This window comes from Anser brachyrhynchus, assembly GCF_964034855.1.
Source record: "Anser brachyrhynchus genome assembly, chromosome: Z".
NCBI lineage: Eukaryota > Metazoa > Chordata > Aves > Anseriformes > Anatidae > Anser > Anser brachyrhynchus.
Genome location: NC_137697.1, coordinates 20,114,459 through 20,136,582, shown reverse-complemented (window position 1 = coordinate 20,136,582; position 22,124 = coordinate 20,114,459). Strand labels below are relative to the sequence as shown.

The window sequence follows — 22,124 nt, the reverse complement described above, 5'->3', positions numbered from 1 at the left end:
TTAAAGGATGCTGTTTAATGGCTGACGTTACTGGACTGGAATCTGTTTTGTTATAAACCTGTGAAAAGAGCTACGCTGCCTCTTCCAAATACTGAACAACTCTGTCTAATAAAATCCTTGCTGGTTTTGCACTCTCATTTACAGTTGCACCATTTTTATCTAGTAACTCCACAACTGTAAAGCTGCAGTTTGATTTGTTCCTGATACAGTAAATTCAGCTTCCACAGACCTTAATCCAGGGATCAGGACAATTACACCCATGGGGCAGACTCTTGGTTTAAACAAGATTTGCAGCTGGCTCCCCTTTGTATAGACAGTGATCTATCACAACAAGCTAAAATGTATAGTTCTGATTACCTTTTTCCAACAGTTTGAGTGCAACCCTGTATAGAGCACTTCTTTACACAATACAACGATAAATTATCAACAGCCAGTGCCCAAAGACTTAAGTCACCTGGGAGGTGAAACACGATGAGACTGAGTTCTGAGAACACTGATTGTTATCCAATCCTAAGAAACTCAAATACAAAGGATAAATGTGGAGAAATAATAATTTTTTTTAAAAAAGTGATTTTTGTATGTTTGAAGCCTACTACAGATATTTGGCTGTCTTATGTGGGCACGCAGAATTTGGTGGGTGGCATTAGGAAGCATTATGAGTTGTGTATCATGGTGGGCAAAGAGATACTCTGGAAATATCTGAAAACTGTAAATCTCTTAAATAGCTGCATTCAACAGCTGGGGAACAGGCTTCAGGATCCAGAGGCCCTCTGGCAATTCTGTACTCTTTAATAATTCACAAAGAAAGTGCCTGGACGTTCCTCCAGAGTTTTATGGCAACTGAAAGTGGGCATGGTGCAGTTACTGCTGAAAAAGAGCTATAGCAGTGACTACATCAGCTACGCTGGTTTGGTTTTTTAACATTCCAGTTTCCATTTTGAATTTCTGCACATGCAGAACTAATTTATTCTCACATACATGATCATAAGTATATCTAATATGTATAAACTTGATGGCTGGAAACCATACATTTCAATTCATTTCCTCTTACCGTGCATAATACTTATATAACCTTAAGTCAAATCTCCACCTGCACTGAAACACGATCACTGCCAAATTGGTATTCTGCCTTTCAACACTTAAGAAGAATACTTTTCTTTCAGTTTAGATCAAAAGATCCATATAAACTCAAAATACAAGTATTCCCTAGCTAAATGCTGTCAGCAGCTATTCCTAGATTTACTAAAACTTTCAGCATAAACTCCTTTAGAATTGATACTGATATTTTACCATCAAGTTAGTAAGCAGAGTTTTACAAAGTAATGGAAGACTACATTTCTTAGGTGTCAGTCACCTATCAAGATAACTTCAGGAAGACCCCAAGCTCTCATCAACATGAACTCAATAGTGCATAATGACCTTAAAAAGAAAAGCTCTACACAAAATTAATCCATAATCATTCCTGAAGAGAAAGAATTAGATGCAATGCTCAAGGCATTATCTAACAAACTCATCTTCCCCCCAAAATGGAACTGTTTCCCCTCATTTTCACAACTACAGCTCTTCTGAAAGTACCCGCATGTTTATCACAAACAACTCATGATGTAAGTATTACTTAGACTTACCCTATTTTAAGGATTGGAGTTTTTTTATCCTGTATTTTAATATATGCATAGATATATATATATATATATACACACGCATATATATTGAATTAGACTTCTATAAGTAACTGAAATATTATTTTTCAATTCAGTTTTACAGAGGAAAATTCCTATTCACCAAGTACTCAGAAAACCTAACCTCAACTAAGTCAATATGATCAGTTCCAGCCTCTTCTGAGCAAAATCAAACATTTCCCAAGCTGTGTCTAGTTTCAGCCTCTGAAGAGTTGAAAGGCATGGTAACTCTGCAAAAATGGAAGAGAATTAAAGCAACGACAAAAGAAGAACATTAGGTTTCCCTCGGCTATTCTGAGATTAAAAGCAAACCAGCATACACAACATGACTCTTCACGGGAGTATAGAAGTGGCCATTAAATGATTGGAGGCTTTTACACACTGATCATTTGATACCACACAATGAGCTCCCTGCACTGTATCTCCTCTCCAAAGCTGCTGACATGCAGTCTCAGGACTTTGTTTTTCTGTAGAAGTCAGACGACAAATAAAAAAAGTCTACCTAATAAAAATCATTCATGCATTAAGAAAGCCTCATAAGTCAGCAATGAGATGAAAGGATAGCTGTAAAAATGGCTAAGCTATCTTTGCCTTTAAGGACTAATTTTGTGCATTATTAGACAGTGTTCGTCTTTTCAAAATATTAACTGTAAATGCACTAACTTAAAAGCAAACAGTCACAGAAAACTGTCTAAAATTGTGAAGTCTGAAAGTGCTTCATATCTTTAAAAGTGGCATTTATCACAGACAATTAATTTAATAAACCACACTTCATGGCTGTGTGCCACACCTCACCTATTCAGGAAACACTGGAAACAGCAGAAGAAAGTATGACTACAACATGGTTGGACCCAGAGTTATCAGATAAGTATGTTGTGAGTGGTATTGACTAATTCACAAGAGGGGATATAGTTTTGCGGCTATGGAAAGGGAGTGGAAAGAGCTCAGCTGTTCCTCCTGTTTAAAACAATCTGCATCAACACTTCCCCAAGTTTTAAAACACAGGCTGTATTTGCTGTTTGTTTTTTTTTTTTTCCAATGTATTTAATTGTCATTGCATTTGAAGTTCCAATGAAAGGTGTTATAAACATTATCTTCACATCAACACTTATGAAAGAAAGGGAACTTTTCTACGAGCTGTACCATCACTAGCACCCAGAGTATACTAAGTCCCCAGAACTAGTCCATCCTTTCAAAATAAGTGGCTTCAAATGCACCTGCTCTAAGAAAAATGAGTTGTATTGCTATGTCTGGTGAACATTCAATGAAACTGAGCATCCACTTTTTTGGTTACTGCAAGACACATACCTTCCTAAAGATTCAATTGTAAATAAACGTGTATACACCTTCATACTATCCAAATGTACAAATCCCAGTTGGCAAAACAGCTATGGTGTTATCTCTCACTCCACAACCAACGCGTGTCCCCTCCTCACATGGCCACACATCCAGTGGACAAGTACCTAGCCCGAATGCACGGTGGGACCATGGAGTTCTCACGAGGGCACAATCTGCAATTCCTCTAGTTCAGTTTCCTCTCTGCTTATGACTAATGGGCTTCAAGAAAGACAGGAGACCACATGACAGGGAAAACCACATTACTAAATAAAAAAAAAAAAGAAACACATGAGAGGGGAAAAATCATGCAAAACAAGCCAGTCTAAACACATAGCAAGGAAGAAAGTCCCAGTAATGGGCTGTGAAAGGGTTAACTGCAGACCTACCCATCTGACTATTGCAGTGAGACTCCAGGTTCTGTATATTAAGATCAATATTCAGTGAATATTTTCAACAAAGCTTCCAATGTATGCTCAAGAAGCAGTGAACTTTAGCAATAATTAAGCTGTGTTAAAAAAACCTGCTCTTAGAAATTGGAGACTGGGAGAAGACAGTCTGGTTAGTCTAGGTCAATGAAAGACAGCTCATTACAGCATTGCTTTGTGATCAGAATATCCTATTTAATTTTAATATAACTTATGCAATTTTTAGTATTTGACAGGGAGAAGTTCCAAAAAACAGAATTTCAATATACAGAGTTACATTGACACATATCCTACATTTTCTTCATTTCAACCAAATATCACCTTGTTTCTTTAAACTCATTCTTTAAACTCTTAGTGTCTTTGTTAAACAGTGGTGAAGTTTTGTTTCGCTCAAAAATAATCCCATTGACCTTCTGATCTTTTCAATACCTTCCTCTCAATGACTTTGATTCTGTCAGCATCTATTTGTAGCAGGTACCTCAAACTGCCTGCAATTCAAACAAATGTACATGTTTTCCAAGACAGAAAGGCAAGTTATAAAACAGGGAAAAAATGTTTTTGTCCCTTTATTGGTCCTTAGAATATTTTCACAGATGTAATTAGAATTGATCTTTTTCATTATTATCTCAAACTCAGACCTTGTGTATTCTCCCACTTCTTTAAATATTAACAGTTTTTAGGTTTCTCAGTCCCACTTGCTTTTCAGTTCAAACTGCATAGCTGCATAATATTAAATAGCATTTTCAAGATAAAGCTCAGCAGAGTGGTTTTTCTGCTGAAATTTCTAATTTGGGAAGCTGGATGCTGAATGAGGGATACTGTGATGTGTATATCTGCTAGTATTTTCTTAACAGATTCTTGTCCTGAAAAATAATATATTAGTTCTGCACAAGAGTCAACTCTGAATTTTAAAAAATAATTTAAGAAATCATGTCAATTATGGCCAAATAATACTTTTAAATGTCTAATCAACAAAATTAAGACTCCATCTCTGTACATAAGACTAGAAATACATTCCAGAAGATAATTATGTAACAAGTAATCATATATTTTTATTATAATTATATTAAATAAAAATTCCAATGCTTAGGCACTTGCTTTTATAATATTTTTCAGACAGCACAAATGTTAAAAACTGAACTGTTTACATATTTAAATAATTATCTACCATATCCTGGAACAAACAAATGTATAGGTAGTGAATCTTCCAACTGAGCTGAGCAAGAACACCACTGCACAGAAAAATAAGCGAAAGGGAGCCAAAACAGTTTCCCTCTAAAGGCAAAAACTCATTTAACCGTTAAAAAAAAAAAAAGGGAAAAAAACAACCCACATAATCATTAGGGAAACTAGTTTATCTTCTATTTCTGAAAGGATATAATAAATAACAGATACAACTACAGCGTGGGCCGCATCCAGGAAATCTGTGAGGTCTCTTGGACCACACACTCCCTCCCGAAAGTCACACACAGTAATCATGAAGCGGCCCACTCAGGGCAATGCTCAGATCACTAACATATGGCTAGAAAAATAGACATTCCCCAAATGGTTACTACCACCTCAAGAACTACTACCATGGCCAGACTGAATAGAATAGCTACTGGCCTCTGCTCAGACTTTGACCCCCAAATAATTCCAAAGCAACAAATCTGTGCTTACATAAAGTCTTCTGTTGACTGCTTCATTTATTTTTTTAAAACTTCCACATGGAGAAGCCCTCAGAATTGCCGACCTCTCTGAGCCATAGCCGACAACCACAGAAGTGGGTGTGGATCAACTTGTTCCAGCCTACAAATTACAAACATCCATACATCTAAGAAAAAGGGAAAAGACAACCCAGTACTTCCTGACTGTTAAATTAGAGAAGAGATATGAAAACTTTCACTCAATTACTGGTTCCCCTCTAACTGGCTGTCAGGTAAGGAATACTATTGAAGTAAAACCGCCCTTATAAAGAACCATGTGCTATATTCAAAACAAAGTAGATGAAATAGGAGCCATTCAAAAAAAAAACTGGCCTTCAGCAGAGCCATGATTCTGGGGGAGGTACAATATACTGAATCATTTATTCCACTGTGAGAGCATGCAAACTTCAGAGGGAAAAAAAAAAGATCAAGCTTCTGCTGCATAGACAGGTTTAGGCTGACTATATCCATATATAGCAATTTTCCTCTTGAAATCTGTATCTCAGTCACATGAAGGCCAAACAAAAATAAAGTGTGCACAGAAAAAATTAAGATTTCAAGCTTAAAAAGTGGATCTGCCTCTACCCATTAAGGACAACATTGAGCAGCAATTTTCATTCTTCTCGTGGTTCGTAAATGAAGAATTACTACATTACTTAACCATTAATGGAGTAACAGTACGTGCATGTTACAACAAAAGAAAATTTTAATTGAAACTAGCTAAATCCAGAGCTACTGTAACATACAATTCATCCAGTATGAAAAAAATAGACAGTAATATGCAAAACCAGAATGGTACTATACTATATAGTTAAGAGTCTTTACAAAGTCACCGGTTTTGAATGGCAAACAGAACCAGTGGGTGGACATATTTATTATTGTTTAAACAGGACAGTAGTTACACTGCGAGAGCAGCAGACGGACTACTTCCACCATCTGGTAATGAGATAAACACAGATTAGAAGGTACAACATTTGTTTCTCACACACAGATTTCAGAGTCCATGTTGAGCCCTTTGTGTTCACCCTCACACCCTCCCTTAGACCTTCTGCCTGCTCCTCTCTTTATGAGGACATTGCCCTGCGTGCAGCACTGTTCTAGACAATGGCTGCGAACACGTAGCTAGTGCTTATCTGTTACTGTTTTTAGCTACTCTTATCAATTACCATTCATTTAAAAAGTAAAAACACTAATACTAGACCATACCTGTTTCCTCTCTGAATAAGGAGAATTTTTGAGTTTCTGAGGCCTTGCAGGAAACCATGGGAAAGTAACATTATAAAACACTGATTTCAAAAAAAAAAATATATATATATATATTTATTTTTTTTTTTGAGAATTTGATGGAGGAGGGGCACCTAATGGTCTAAGCCAGCCCACAAAAATAACCATCAGATAATTTTTCCCCTAGATTACAAACCAGTTCACCACGCTACACAATGGGACTCTAATTACCCATTCTTCATTTATCAGACCAACATCTGCCTGAAATGGGTCATAATGTCTGAAGATTTCAGAGATAACATGGGGTATATTATGTGTTCACAAAGATGGCTATGTACACTACTCCCCTTAGCTGATGAATGTCTTCGCTCAGAGAGCAAGGCACAGGTCTTATAAATAAACTTTCACATTATCAGATACAGAAAAACACAGGTGAGTAATGAGAGAACTGATTTTGATCAATCTTCATCTTTGTTCAGTCTTTATGGTCAAGAAAATTAGACTGGAAAGGGACATTTTCCAAGTTATCTGGCTCATTTCATGCAAATCTGAATTTCAAACACCCTCACTGCAGAATGTTTTTGTAGTCAGTAAAATAATACGTTCTATTTAGTTGTAAGAGCAAACATGAATGGAAAGTGAAACAAACATCAGCTCATATGTATGCTATCCCTTGGCAAAAAACTCTACAGCCATAGAATAGGATTCAGAACAAAAAACTTCAAATGGAAGATTTGTTAATTGGTTATTAAATTATTTTTATGACAATGTTAGAACTTGCTGAGCATCTTGCTTTTACACCTTTAGGAATCATACAGTAAAGAATAGAGAACAAGAGTGTCTGACAACTTTGACAGATAAGCCTTAATATTAACATTTCTGCTACACTCTGAATTTTATCCATGATTATTACAGGAGGGAAGGATGATAGTAAAGACTTTTAAGAGCATCAATTAATTGATGATCTCCCTTCCATAATCTAACCTCCAAAAAGAATATTTAAGAGTATCCTAAAAAAAAAAAATGGACTAGTTACATAAAGATTTGGTGGAAGAATCATTATTATGGATAATAGGTCTGAGTTCATTGACCAGTCGATGTATTGATTGACAGCAAGATAGAAGGCCTTTTTTGCAATAGTTTCTCAGCTACTTAGCTAAGTTTCTCAGCCTTTAGCAAAAGGCTAAATGAAAATATATATATATATTAAAACTATTTCTTTTGGATTGTTTTCACATATTATATCCAACGTATGAATCCCTTCAATACATTCCCTGATTCTCTGGCAAAGAACCCTGCATTACTTTTCAGCTAAAGGTAGGTATCTGAACAGTGGCTTCACAATATCTGAGAGACTTCTCAGAGGTATAATTAGCTAATGACATGGCTGAGCCTTCCCCTGTCCATACATGAGAGGTGTTTTAGTGCAGCAGAAAAGTTAAACCACTTTCCAGTCTAAACAGAAGATTTATCTTCCTTTATCAATTCAGGAATACACAGCTGCAATGCTGCTGACTATGATTAAAAGTGTTTGGCACAGCTTTAATAAACTGTCAGAACAGAACTGTATTCGCTGTGTGCAAATACACTACCAGTTCAAACATTTACAGGTATCAGATGATGACATTTGAAGATACGAATACTTCTGGGGTTTCCTACAGTTTATTCTTAAGGTGGTCATAAAATAACTCTGCTGTAGTAACATTAATTACCATTCACTCAACATGCAGAGATCAAACGAACTACTACATGCAAACACCCCAACCATAACAAAACAGCACTCACTGCTATTTACAACAAACTTCAACAGCCTCACCTACACAAACCCAAATGTTGCCTCTCAGACCTCTGTGCAGTCCTGCCCTCCCCGCCTCCAAAGCCACGTACTTCAATAAAGCTCATTTCGGTACGTGAAGTGAACTGTATGGAGTTCTCGATCATCATATTTCATCAGCATACGTGGGAACAGACTACAAAGGCTCAGGAAGGAACTTCCTAATACCTGCATGATCCTTGCCTTTGTAACCTGGCCTCCACTGCAGCAGCACAGGATAACCTGGGAATTCAGCCACTGCTAACATCGATGGCATACAAAATAGGCTAATACCCAATATGAAAAACGCTCTATGGCAGCATAATCACTGCACAGGCTTTCCCCCTCAGGCAATGTTGCTTTCCCCCATGTCTCGAACTACAGAGAAAAGGAGGATAAAATAGTTTATTTGGTAGCAGAAAAATAGAGGGAACATTTAGGTGGTCAGACACGAAGAAGCTGGCTGATACAGTCTGGAACAGAAGTGTTGGTAATTTAACTTTCATTGTCACCTTAGAAAAAACAGCGATAGTACGTTAGTTTTGTCAATACTTGACAGAACACTAAAGTATGCATGTGCAGCACATGGCTCCATGTTCATTAATGCCAGATTGCCATCTGGTACATCACCATCTGGTACGATCACCACGCAGCAAAAATTCACCCCAGAGCAGGTGTGGACACAATCGCTATTCTGTCACGTTTGCCAGAGCACAGGATATTGCATTCACGAGGACTTTGCACCAGCTGCAGTAGGACAAACAATACCTGGCCTGGCATTATCAGTTGTAGACAGACAAACAGTATGTGACATAGCAGAACACCTGCTAGTACAAGATGGCTAAAATTTGGGTTGACAAGGTATGTTTACGCTACATCTTTGCGTCATGTGACTACACATTTTTAATGTGCTGGTAAGTGCCCTTAGGATATACCACTGAATCTATGCTCTAAGAACCCAGTAAATCAGTGTTTGTAGAAAGGTAAGCTGCACAGCATTCTTCTTCCTTTACAGCTCTCTGTCCTGTTTGGAGACACAAGAGCTTTCAATCTTTTCTCTAACATTGTAGGGAATCTCACATATTTTGTATTCATGCCAGCAGTTACAAAGGTACCTGTAATAGAAGGGAGACGGCCTAAGAAATGCAAAACTTTCGTATTAATTAAAAATTCACACAACTGTTAGAGAAAATAAATCAGAAAAACCAAGCAAGTATGACAGACATAGCTGCTTAGATTCCCTAAATGAGACAATATGTATTATCTCATCTGGCAGTTTAGCATGACTGAAATGAAACTTAATTTGTAGTTGACGCCAACTGGCAGGAGACATACAAATGTTCATGGTAATTTTTGTGTTTTGTTAAAAATGTACTTCTGTCTTAAATTATAAAGAAAATGAACAGGAGGCTTTTGGTCTACAAAGTACAATATTTGCAGATGCTACCCTGAGCTTTTAACTCACAGAAAAATGTGTCTTGAGTTTTTACAATTTAAAAAGACAAATCTAAACTTATGCCAGGTCAAATCTTCTACCCAGTACCCCTGTCTCCAAAAGCAGCCAAAAGCAGATGTCTGGGGAAGAGGATAAGAATAGTGTAAGCATTTAGTCATACTTTCCCCAAATACTCTCCAGTCTCCAACAATTTGCAGCTCAGCGACTTTCAAAGTCAGAGGTCATGCTTATGTATTTAATAATCCTCTACAGACTTTTTCTTCCATTCATTTTGTCCAGTCTCCCTTCAAATCACTATAAATTTTCAGTATCCACCACATCCTGTAGAGTTATACAAGTTAATGATGTGTGAGTGAAAACAATATTCCTTTTTGCTGTTCTGAACCCAACACCTGCTAGTTTCATTGATATGCCCATTATTGAACCAGGAGAAACAATGATCCCTACCAGCCTCAGCATACCATGCATGATTTTATAAAACTATCATTGCCTCCCCAGTTGTCTATTTTCCTCATCAACTTAAATGTTCTTTGTACAGAAGGCGTTAAGCATCTGCAATTGCCCTTGTAGAACTTCTGTAGTTTTTTCCCAGTTCCACTTGAACCTTCTTGACATGGTGGTCCAGAAATGCAGATAATACCCAAGATGTACCCCCAGGATACAAATGGCAGATTCCTAACATTCCGGTTTTTTGTTTTGTTTTGACTGTGACATACTCACAGAAACATTTATTACAAGTGTATGTTCTTATATCCACAAGATAACAGTCAGCATAGAGGCCATCACTTTATAAGCAAAAGTCAGTCTGTTTTACAGCATATACTGTTTCACTGCCCAGTTACTTGGTCTTATAAAGTATTTGTGCCCATGTTCGCTACCCTGAATAACAAAACAGCATGTGCAAATTCTATCATCTATCATTTCTTCCGAATCACATATGAACAAATGAACAGCACTGGCAAATGAACAGACAGATCCATGCACATCTACACTGGTAACTTCCCGCTGTTGTAACAACAAACTGTTTATGTCCACCTTTTTTTTTGGTTTGTTTGTTTTCTTTCTTGCCCATGCAAGAAGCATTGCTTTTCTGCATGATGATAGCTGCTTGTTTTCCTTAGGAACCTTTCTGAAATCTCAGAAACCTAAAAATCAACCCCATCTCCATTATCTATATGCTTCCAGGTTTATGATGTATTAATTCCCCTTGAAAAATTCATGTTCTCTAATCTCATATTTATGCATGTGTCCACCATGCCTACTCCTTGGTACACACCACACAGACTGCAGGCACACTGGTTTGTGGTTCCCTGAATCTCCCCTGGAATCTGACCGAAACTGCCACACGTTTACCATTTTCAGTCCTTCGTTACCAAAGCATTTTACAGAAAATGTCATGGTACATTTAGCAATTATTTTATTTGAGTCAGTTTTCTGTACCTCCTGTAAACATTTCAGATGGCAACTGACCTTCTAACTAGTCTCCCATGAAAAAGTACTCCCTTGCAGAAACTTCCATCCATTTCTTCCACCACAAACAAAAAGAGCAAAACTTAAAATGTTTTCTACTATCGCCTCACCTTCCCCAAATATTCTTTTTTATTTCCCAATAATCTGTTGGTCCTATAAACTTTTGAGAAGACTTCCTGCTCCTCAACCTATTCCTTAAATTATTTTTTAACCTGCCTTCTTACAGATAATTAATTTTGCCAGAGTTTGTCCCTTCCGTTTTCCTCTTTCAGACACAACCTGTACTAAAGAACTAAAGCTGCTACCCCCAAAACTGCATTTTTCAAAAAGTATTGATTACACAATGGTCTAGTATTAATATCACAAAAATAACTAAGGATGGAGGCCAACAGTTTCTTATGAAAAATGTTATCACCATCACCTGTAAACTAACTGAAAGAATTCAGGAGAAAGGAGGTTTCTCTCTGAGCATTAATATCTGCATGAACTGCTTTTCCCAATCTACAGGATCATCAGAAGTCTGGTGAATTTTTCATTCCACAGATTCTTCAATACAGATGGCTAATTTAAACCACTTGCTCTACAATGAAAATACTTTATTTTTCTCTATGACATTTCCTTCCATGAAAAGGATAGCTACATTTAGAAAAAAAATAGACTTAGCCAAAAATGTCTTTCCTTTTGTAAGTTAGGGTTACCAAAAATATTTGTCCACACCATACAGATCCAGAAAAAAAGTAACCTATCATATTAGCAGATAATGATAACCTAGAGAAGGTAGCATGTTTGTTAGAGGAAGAGATGAGAACTCAAAGTAGAAGAATGACCTGACAAATAGTGTCATCTTCAGTAAGAAGTGTGCAAGATGCAGCAGTCAGGCTGAAACAATAAGCAATAAAACAAACAGTGAGAATGATGTCTTAAAACACTTGTCCTCAGATGAGGATCTGCCTAAACATGAAAAAAGAGTTACAGTGCTGCAAAAACATTATTTCAGCAAATATGAAGAGGATCTCATTGAGTTTTATTCAACGTCATTAAAGCCTCAGATCATATGGAGTCTTAATTTGGGCTGAAAATTTCAAAATAGATGTGAAACAATGAAAGATCACCCAAGAAATACATCTAAAATAACTGGTGTGCAAGAAAAAAAAAAAAACTCTGAGGTGAAAGAACTGAGCTTAAAGAAAAAGCAGACTACAGTAAAAGCAGTAAGAAGTAACCCAATAAAAACACTCGATAAGAAAAACAACTGTCTTCTCCGTCCATGACAGATGTAGGATGGTGTTAAACTACAACAAGAAAGGCATGAATTGGATAATATGAAAAGAAAAATTTCCCATGGCAAGATGATGTTAGAGAGATTGCTGAGTCCCTTAAGAACAAGTCACATATGACAGATACAGATGTTCCTAACTTGAAGCAGATGAATGGATTGGATAATTCATAAGGTTTCTTCTATCCTGTCTTTTTGTGATCATTTCATAGAATATGACTCATAGAATATCCCAACTTGAAAGAGACCCACAAAGATCATTGAGTCCAACACGTCACTACACAGGACTACCTAAAATTTAAACCCTACGTCTGAGAGTGTTGTTCAGACACTCGTGAACTCCAGCAGCTCAGTGCCATAACCACTGCCCTGGGGAGCCTGTTCCAGTTCCCGACCACCCTCTCGGTGAAGAACCTTTTCCTAATATCCAGCCTGAACCTTCAGTGTTGCAGCTCCATGCCATTCCCTTGGGTCTTATCGCTCTAGACCCTTCACCATTTTGTTACCATTTTGGAAGCTCCCTAATAGTTTTACGCCCTTCTTATATTGTGGTACCCAAAATTGCATGCAGTGCTTGAGGTGAGGCCGCACCAGCACAAGAGCAAAGCACAACAATCACTTCCCTCATTATTTGCTTGGGACTTGAATCAGAACCTCTTCTGTCCAGTGATGACAAACAAAAACAGAGTTACAGGGCTGCCTTGGAAAGACAAGGTTACAAGCAGCCTGCTCATACACAAGCTTTTTATACAGACCCCCTCCCTGGCCGTATCCAAGAAGCTTGTGGAAAGAAAGGAAGTCTAGGAGCATCCAAAAGCTGGATGAATTGTACCAAAAGCATGGGCTTCTTTTTTCTAACCTTCTCCAGATATCCCTCAAACATGCATTGGAAGCAGATGCATACTATGCACATGTACAAGAGTGCTGATGCATCCTGGAAGTAACAGATCGTGTATTCACTGCATAATGCATGCAATATGAAACAGCAAAACTATATAAATTATGCTGATATGGACTAGTCAAGCATCAAAGAATTAGAGCATTCCTAATGCTCTGTTTTAGTCTGGACTTTCACCCTTTCACGTTAACATGTCCCATTCTTGCACTGAGCAAACTCAAGAGAGACTGGATATTTCTGTTCTCCAAATTTGGCTGCGATAAAAGGCAAGCTCTAATTCAAGCTGTCAGGGCTGTCATGGAATGTGGTCTGGGTCACTTAGATATAAAGATTGGTTGAAGGTAATTACACTGATTTTATGCAGTCATGATCATGACTAATGACTGAATAAACATGTATGCTCAACACAAGCCTCATGCACATTTCTGAAAACTGGCTACCTCCACTCAATTATCTAGCATCTCAACAGAGCAATCAGCTGGCCAGTCTGTGGAAAATCTTGCACTCCAGCTGTCATGTACTATGTCTATTAGTAACCTAAAGAAAACCTAAAACAGAGGGAAAAATGAGATCTTAGTTAACTCTTGAAAGGTAAGCCATACCAGAGCAGCACTATCATGAAAAAAATCGATGCACAGAGGGAACAGGGAGAGGACATTGCATTAAACTTTGTATTGAGCATAAAACTATAACCTCACTATCATGCCAAACTTGGCCCACTACTTCATGTTGAACTCACAAGTTAAAATGATTTCTTAAAAGCACAGAAACAAGTCCTCAAATGACTGAATTTAAAATTAACATATGTGCAACCAATTTCAACATATAAAAAAGGTACATAAAAAGTACATTAAAATATTTAAACTAGAACCTACATTTGAAATTTCCATTTAAGTGCTCTCATTTCTAACCAGAATTTTCTTATAAACTTTAAATTACCCAGGCCCACCTGTGCAGAATGATGGTCATGTTTCATCAGTTGTCTCATCTGAAACGCAGCTGCAATTGCTAAAATTGTCACATCAACCACATATACTTCCTGTCTTATTCTGTGATATAAATTAGATCAATGGAAGGCTGAAGTTGAGAATTCGCATAAGGTGCTCTCCGCTGATTACAAGCACTATTCAATGCACACTATTTATAAATACTAAACAGCTGTACAAAAAGATGCTGTTCTTTGCATGCAAAGAACTTTCTTGAGACATTCTGTAGAAATCTTGTTTCAGTAAACTTGCAGTGGTTTTAACACTACTGGGCAGCTGAACTCTACCACAGCCACTCTCTCACTCCCCCTTCTCAAAAGGTAAGGGGGAGAAAGGGCTCAAGGTTTGAAATAAAAGGCAAGAAGCAACAGGGATATCACTTACCCATTATCCTCACAGGTAAAACAAACTCAGCGTAGGGAGATTATATTTATTGCCTATCTCTAGCAGAATACAACAGTGAGAAACTAGAAGCAAATTAAAAAGACTTTCCCCCATCCACCCTCTTTCAAATCCTCCCCCTCCAAGCGATGCAGGGGAATGGGGACTGTGGTCAGGCCCTGGCGCTTCGTCTCTTTGGTCATGGTCACTCTGTGCCCCACGTGCGGTCCCTCCACACGGGATGCCGTCCTTCCCAAACTGAGCCTGTGGGGGCTGCCCACAGGCTGCAGCTCTTCAAGACCTGCTCCCACACGGCTCCGTACCACGGGGTCCATCCCCCAGGAGCAAACTGCTCCAGCACGGGTCCCCCACGGGCGGCAGCTCCCCCCAGACCCCCTGCTCCTGCGTGGGCTCCTCTCCACGGGCTGCAGCTCCGGCCCGGGGCCTGCTCCTGCGGGGGCTCTCCATGGGCCGCAGCCTCCTCCAGGCCACATCCACCTGCTCCACCGGGGGCTCCTCCACGGGCTGCAGCGTGGAGATCTGCTCCGTGTGGGACCCGTGGGCTGCAGGGGGACAGCCTGCTCCACCAGGGGCCTCTCCACAGGCCGCAGGGGAACTGCTGCTGCCTGCCTGGGGCACCTCCTGCCCTCCTGCTGCACTCACCCGGGGGGCTGCAGGGCTGCTTCTCACTCCTCTCTCTCAGCTGCTGTAGCACACCATTTTTCCCTTCCTTAAATCTCCTCTCCCAAAGGCCCAACCAGTGTCTCTCCCTGGCTCAGCTCTGGCCAGCAGTGCGTCCCTTTTGCAGCTGTTTGGAGCTGGCTCTGGTCTGACATGGGGCAGCTGCTGGGCTCTGCTCACAGAGGCCACCCCTGCAACTCCCCTGCTACAAAACTCTTCCCATGTAAACCCAATATAAAGCTCCAGACATCTGACAGATTGAACCCTCATTTGCAGCACTTTGTCTTTTACACATGCTTTACTGCAAAAAACAGTAACTATGTTTACAACACTGCATATATGTCACTTGTTTCAGAAAAAAAAAAAGACTAAATATAAAATTACTCTTTTTTTACAGCTTTCTCTCCACAAAATTTCTGTTTGCATAGGACATTATCAAAGGAAAACACATTCTAAGATACCAACACACAAGCACACAACCATTAAAATAAAGCTTCTCTCAAATGTATTTGAAAGCATATAAACCCAGTGCATTAGCACCACCACACACTCTAGTAAAGAAGTCAGTTTCTGAGAAAGAAGGCTCAGTGCAAACTCCGAAAAAAGTGTTTACAATGATCCCAGATGTAAGCCTTGCAAACTGCAATTCACTGACCTATGTAAACTTATTTGCTTTTCAAATAATCTTCTGGTGAATACCATTGCAAAATCTATAAACACAGATGGCACCAACTGGCACCCTATCTGCAGTCTCAACAGAAGATCAAATACAGAGCCTGAATTTATCCTCCCACATCACAGGTGATTCTTTCCAAACAGGTTTATGGGATTACAACGAGAAACTGAATGAAGTTGTGCCACAGCTATCCATAGTCCCTGCTACCTTAAGAAGTCACACTCCTTAAATGAAACTACTTTAAAACCTGAATGGCCTTTAACAAACCATTGCAACATTTCAGTTCAAATGACATCCAAGTTATAATTGCTAAAATTAACATGTTCGCACTTTCTATTAGCAGTAAACTAAAAATAATTATCCTAAAGCAACATAACATATGAGTCTACTTTGGATCCAAAAAACTCTTGCAAGATGAAAAGGCCAATGACACACAATAAAATTTTATAATAAATATCAATTGTACTAGTTAAAGCCCATTAAATGATTTTATCTACAAAACTTACTATTATTCATCTAGAACAAAGCAACAGCATAGCTATTGTTAATGGTGAATTGTCATAAATGATGCATGAGAACACATACAAAACATGCAATGTCAGGTGTTTGCATAATGAAGGCCAATTAATGAACTCTAATGCTAATTCAAAACCAAAACATTTTCACAGATAAGACTACACATACCATGTATATAACATGGATCTAACTATATCTCCAGTCTTTAAAATAATATGACGGTATTAAGGCAATATAACTTGAAATGGGACATTGACACCAATGATAAAGGAAGCTGTACAGCTGCTTTGGCAAAATTTTTTCATTAATCTTTTCTTCAAGAGGCAAAAATGATCTGAAAACCAGTTTAAAGTACAGTTTCCTTGTGTGTTGGGGTTCAGTTGTAACTTAGTCATCTCAGATGGTTGCAACGCTATACAATGTTTTCTCCAAGACATTTTTTTTCTCTTTTGACAGTATTTCAGAGTTTATCATTTAGTTTCCATGCTTTCACCAGAAGCCCTCAACCCTTAAAAAACAAAACATGTAAACAAACAAAATATTTAAACTGATGCAAATAAAAAATATTTCAAGGAACAAATATTGTTGCAGCACTCTGCCCACGCAGCTATGTTTAAATGTTCTGGATTCTCCTGTGAAGAGCTCACATCTAATTTGACCAGAAAGCTCCAAATTGAGAGAAAGTTTTTGTATGATTCTGAGGACCAGGAGACAAGGAAAACTGGAGAAATTAATCTTTACCAACAGACTAATTTATTTATGTTTTACATTTACAGGATTCTAGTGATCATGTCAAAAACACAGCTGTCTCTAATTATCTTCTACTGTGATTTATTGTGCTTGGTCATGTAAAAGGTAATTGCTCAAGTGCTACATGTATTCCCTAAGTTCAGAATTCCAGGTATATTCCTGATCTGCTCACACATATTGGTTGCATTTGCAGCCACTTACTCGAATTTTGCAGCAAATTTATACCTTAATTATTTTTTCATTATGGATTTATTTTCTTTGGAGTTACTTTCCACAAAACCTTCTTCTAGAAAAATACTTCTAGGAAAATTGATTATTTTATTCTCTGATTAAGTGGTGTTAAAATGCTTATCTGTGATCTATGTCTGACCTCCTAAAGTCTAAACCTAGGGAGAAAGTAAGACAATTAAGAAAAATCTCAGATCAGCAGTATTTTCCGAAATGCATTAACTATGATCAACAACATAGCATGAAAATGACTGAAATTATTTAATTAGAAGATTGTTTAAAAATAAAATAATAGAACTGCTATAGCTTTCAGAGCCATGAAGGTGTATTTCCATACCTCCCAAGCAATGTAAGCAGACAAATAATAACAACACTAGTTTTTTCCCTGTCTTTACTAAGGCCGTAAATTCAATTTAATTCCAGTTCACCTGTAGGTGCCACAATGATTTTGGAATAACACACCCTTTTAGTTCTGCATTTACAGGGAAGATTTTGGACACTATGACCTGGGAGAATTCTATCAATTTTTGTGAAAACTGGAAAACCAGAAGTTGGAAATGGCCCAGTCAAAACTTACCAGACTTGTCAACTATAATCACATCAGCAATTGCCTCTGCATCAAAGAAAGAGCTCTGACAGCTGGTAATACCTTCCAGCCACTCACCGCCTCTGCCCTTGCTCCCAAAGCCAGTTAAAAACGCTGACACCCCACACAATTTATCCCCTCAGCAGAAAGGAGTGAAATGGGAACTGTTGTGGGTGAAGGGAAGCATTGAAAGCAGAGAAGAAAGGGGCAAGAAGGCAAGACATGGGGAGAGCCCCCACTGATGGGAAGGAAGGAATGGGGACTCAACTGCTTCTCATTCCTGCCCTGTAATGAGCTGGCTTGAAGGTGACGAGGAAGAAAGTCCTACAAACTGGTTGTCACCTACCACGGAGAACCAGGAGCTTGCTCAGGGCTAGGGATGGATTGAGTCAGCTAAGAGCTTCCACCCCATGTTCAACGCAGCCTCCAGTCACAAACACTGCTTTGCTTTCACTGGGGAGCCATCCAACTGGTACTGAGCGCATCTAACACAGGAGAAACTTGTGGAAATACAAAGCTTGATTAATAGTCATTGTGTTCTTCAGATCACTCAGAAAAATCATGAATCCTCCTTTCCATCTAATGATTATTTAAAAAACACTGCCTACACCACTGCAGTACACAAAACAAGACACTGGGTTTTTTGCCTGGTGCCAGCTACAGGATGACCCGCAGCCCAGCGAGGCTCTTCCAGGCTGTGCAGTGACCTACAGCACTTCATCTGTCACTGCCCTGCTGGAGTACACAGCACCACAAGCACTGTGCACAACTACAGGCTACAACACAAAAATGGACCACAGCAATTACTGGCTTCCTTTCAGCCTTTGCTTTCCGTACTCCCAACCCAAGCTTGCCAGCACAGCACAATCAAGAGCAACTTAGGTGATGTGGTGGAACACGCTTTGATTGAGTAGGAAGAAAAGGAATATAATGTTCTTGTTCAGAAATGCTGTGTCCAGTCACAGTAAATTATATCCTTAAAAACAATTGACCCACTACTGTTACTTGCCCAATATGTGAGTACATCATCACCCAAGCATGTCCTAGAATGCTTAACAGAAACAGATGATTAACTAAAAAAAAATAAAAATAAAAAAATAAAAAACACAGATAAAGTGAGCAATTTCCTAAGTACTGTTTAAAAACACCCTATGACCAAGACAGAGAAAACTTGGGAAGAAAGCAGAGATGTGAGTAACGCCGTAGTGGTTGCAGTTAGCCTACACAATGAAAATCATGTAACAGTGCCATGAAACTGTGTCCGAGATAAAACCCTTTCATTAGCAATGGCCGTGACAGAGCAGATGCAGATACCCTGCATCTAACAGTGGCTGGAAAAAAGAAAAATACTCAGAAAGATGCCAGAGATTAATTAGGATTATACCTTTGTAGCATGTTTTATTCAGAGGAATAAAGAGGAGTATTGATTTAGTGTCACTGATGCTTTCTGATAAACCCCTCTTTGTGCACAGTAGATATTTAGGCCTCGGTGAGTTACAGTTCTGTGAGGTTTCCCTGACCAAAAGCCAACCTTCCCCTTGAAAAAAACAGGGCTTCTGCAGGTGTGAGCTTGTATAGCCAGAACCCAGTGCGGGACTGGGACGGAGCTGACAGCAAGATATCTGTAATGGTGCCTAGGAATGTTTTCCTAAGAACGCCAAACCTTTTAATTCACATATATAACATTTTCTTCCAGGCGAGGTCAGCCGGAGCTTTTCATTGTCGCGGTTACTCCCCGTAACGCATCTCCCGGCGGGATCTGTGCATCCGCAGCGTCCCGCGCGCTCGCTTCGGGCACAGCTCGAGCTCGCCGGGACGGAGCAGCCCGGCCCCGCTGCCACCACGCCTGCCGGCGGGACACAGCGCTGCCAGCCCGCGCCGGCCGCAACTTCCAACCCCCGGCACCGGGCCAGCAGCCCTCTACCGACACCCGCGCCCTGCGCTCCGCTCCCTGCCCCGCAGGACCCCAGGGAACAAACCGCCCCCAGACCCCTCAACCAGCATCGCCCCGGGGGGCGAGGGGACGAAAAAAAGCCGCACGGGGGTGGGGTGAGCAAGGCGCCGGCACCATCCCCGGTTCCCCTTCCCCTTCCCCGCAGCGCCGGCGCCCTCCCGGAGCTCTCCGCCTCCATCCCCGCCGCCGCCTCGGCGCCGTGCCCGCGGCCCCGGGCGCTCTCCCGGGGGCACGGAAAGGGAGCGCTGCCAGCGCCCCGCTCCCTCCTTCCCTCCCTCCTCCTCCTCCTCCTCCTCCTCCTCCGCCTCACCTCGGCCGGGCAGCGCCCGCTCCCCGGCGGCTCCTCCGCGCTGCGGCCCCGCCGCCACCATGCGCCGAGGGAGGAGGGTTTGGGATCCCGGCGAGCGCCGACCCGGCCGCCCCCAGCCGGAGGGAGGGAGCCGCGGCGAGGGGAGGGACGCGGCGGCTCTGCCCTGCCCACCACCGGCCCCTCCGTCGGCAGCCGGGGGGCGCCGCCGGGCGCACCGAGGGGCTGCCGGGGGGGTTCGCTAAATGCCCGGCCGTGGTCTGCCCCCCCGCCGCCGGTAGCTTGTTAGCTTATCGACAAATTATCTGCAAATCTGCTATTTTCTTTTTTTTTTCCCCTGGAATCTTTTCCCCCCTCAAAACTAATCATTTTCACTCCATCTCCCTTACAAATCCCTGTTAACATTCTTCCAGTTCCAAAAAACCACCCCGACGACACAGGCTTTTTAAGAATTCTGTGATTTTTGAAGTGTTGTAAGTTGTCTAGTTCTGTGTCTAAGAGCAGTGATCCGCAAATATCTGCAGAGAAAATTACGGTTTGGGCTTGGGCATGTCTCCACGTGCCGGTGCTATTCCCTGCTCTTGTGCCCTCACGTAACGTGCTGGTAGCTGCAAGTGGGTGACAGGTGTATATAACTTCACGCAGCTTTTCTCAGTCAGCTCCACTTGCTAGATTGGAGCTGGCAGTTGCAGTAGATAAGCCAGCCGTTACACGGGTAGATAAAATAAATCACCCCGGGTATCTCAGGGCATAAACAAACTGCAACACCAATGTAAAACTCGATTTGCTGTGGCTAATTCTGCCCTCCTCCAGGGAAAAAGCAAGCTCTCCTTTCACAGCTATCAGAGCGCTATCTTCCATGAACGCTGCGTTTGCTGGAAGCTGTGTAGTTGCTCTTCCACCCTGACAGCCCAGGGGGATCTACAGGGGCTGGTGCAGCCCGGAGCTACGAGGTCTTCGCCAGGCCTGTGCAGAGCCATAGTCCTTCTCGCTGCATCCAGTCGTGGGCCTCTGCCTTTTTAATTAGCGCCTGCTGCTTAGAAAGCCAACAGCCTGTTAGTGTTTTCCTGCGTGTATGTAGGTTGAAGCGGAAGAAACAAGCACAAATAAACAAGAATAATGTTCACGTAGCAGAGCTATTAAAAACATATATAGGTATTTACATTTAGGAAAATGGAGCAATGCTTTCATGCCTATGTTTATCTTCCAAACTTTACTTGCATTACTTTTCCCCTTTCTTTCTGAAGGAGTTGTCAACTGCAACGTTCTAACTTTTATTAAGTATATTTTAGGTTGTTCCTATTAAAGACTCCGAAGATTCATTTTTAACAAAATAAGGGTGTCTTTGTAAAGCTGAACTCTCTGTGACCTCTGAGAGTAGCTACTTTAACATACAATAGGAGACAACTCAATAGGCCTGTCCAAAAATAAACATCTGTTTAAAGAATATTTTTACCCTAGAGACTTCAAACAAACAGGGCAGTTACAATGTTATTTGGTAATACAAAATGAATGTAATAGATGTATTGATTCGCAAAAGCTATAATGCATTTTGCATTCCAGCCTTTGAGTACACTTTGAGCTGCTCTCTGCGATAGATGTTTCTACCACTTCTGGATCAGAGTGTTTTCCCAAACAGATAAAAGGCCCGTGCCATTTCAAAAGGATGTGTTAGAGCCGTGAGAGTCCATCAATAACATCAAACAGGGGAGTATAAAAACAGCATTGCAAATACTCTTGTAGCAAAGAACATGTTTCTTACTGATCACTGATCATCTGCTAACTCATAAAAAGA

At 40.3% G+C, this 22,124-nt stretch overlaps 1 protein-coding gene across 3 annotated transcripts in view; it reads right to left on the bottom strand.

Annotated features, from left to right (window-relative positions):
- The window catches only part of LHFPL2 (LHFPL tetraspan subfamily member 2), a 140,385-nt gene extending 119,890 nt beyond the window's left edge, over window positions 1–20,495 (bottom strand). For 2 of the 3 annotated variants that reach the window (XR_013943348.1, XM_080573455.1), the window contains exon 1: window positions 20,333–20,484. The gene's annotated coding sequence lies outside the window, so the exon portion shown is untranslated. Of the gene's footprint in view, window positions 1–20,332 lie in introns of all 3 variants that reach the window. The other variant, XM_080573450.1, reaches the window with a different exon arrangement.
- Window positions 20,496–22,124: the final 1,629 nt, after the last annotated feature.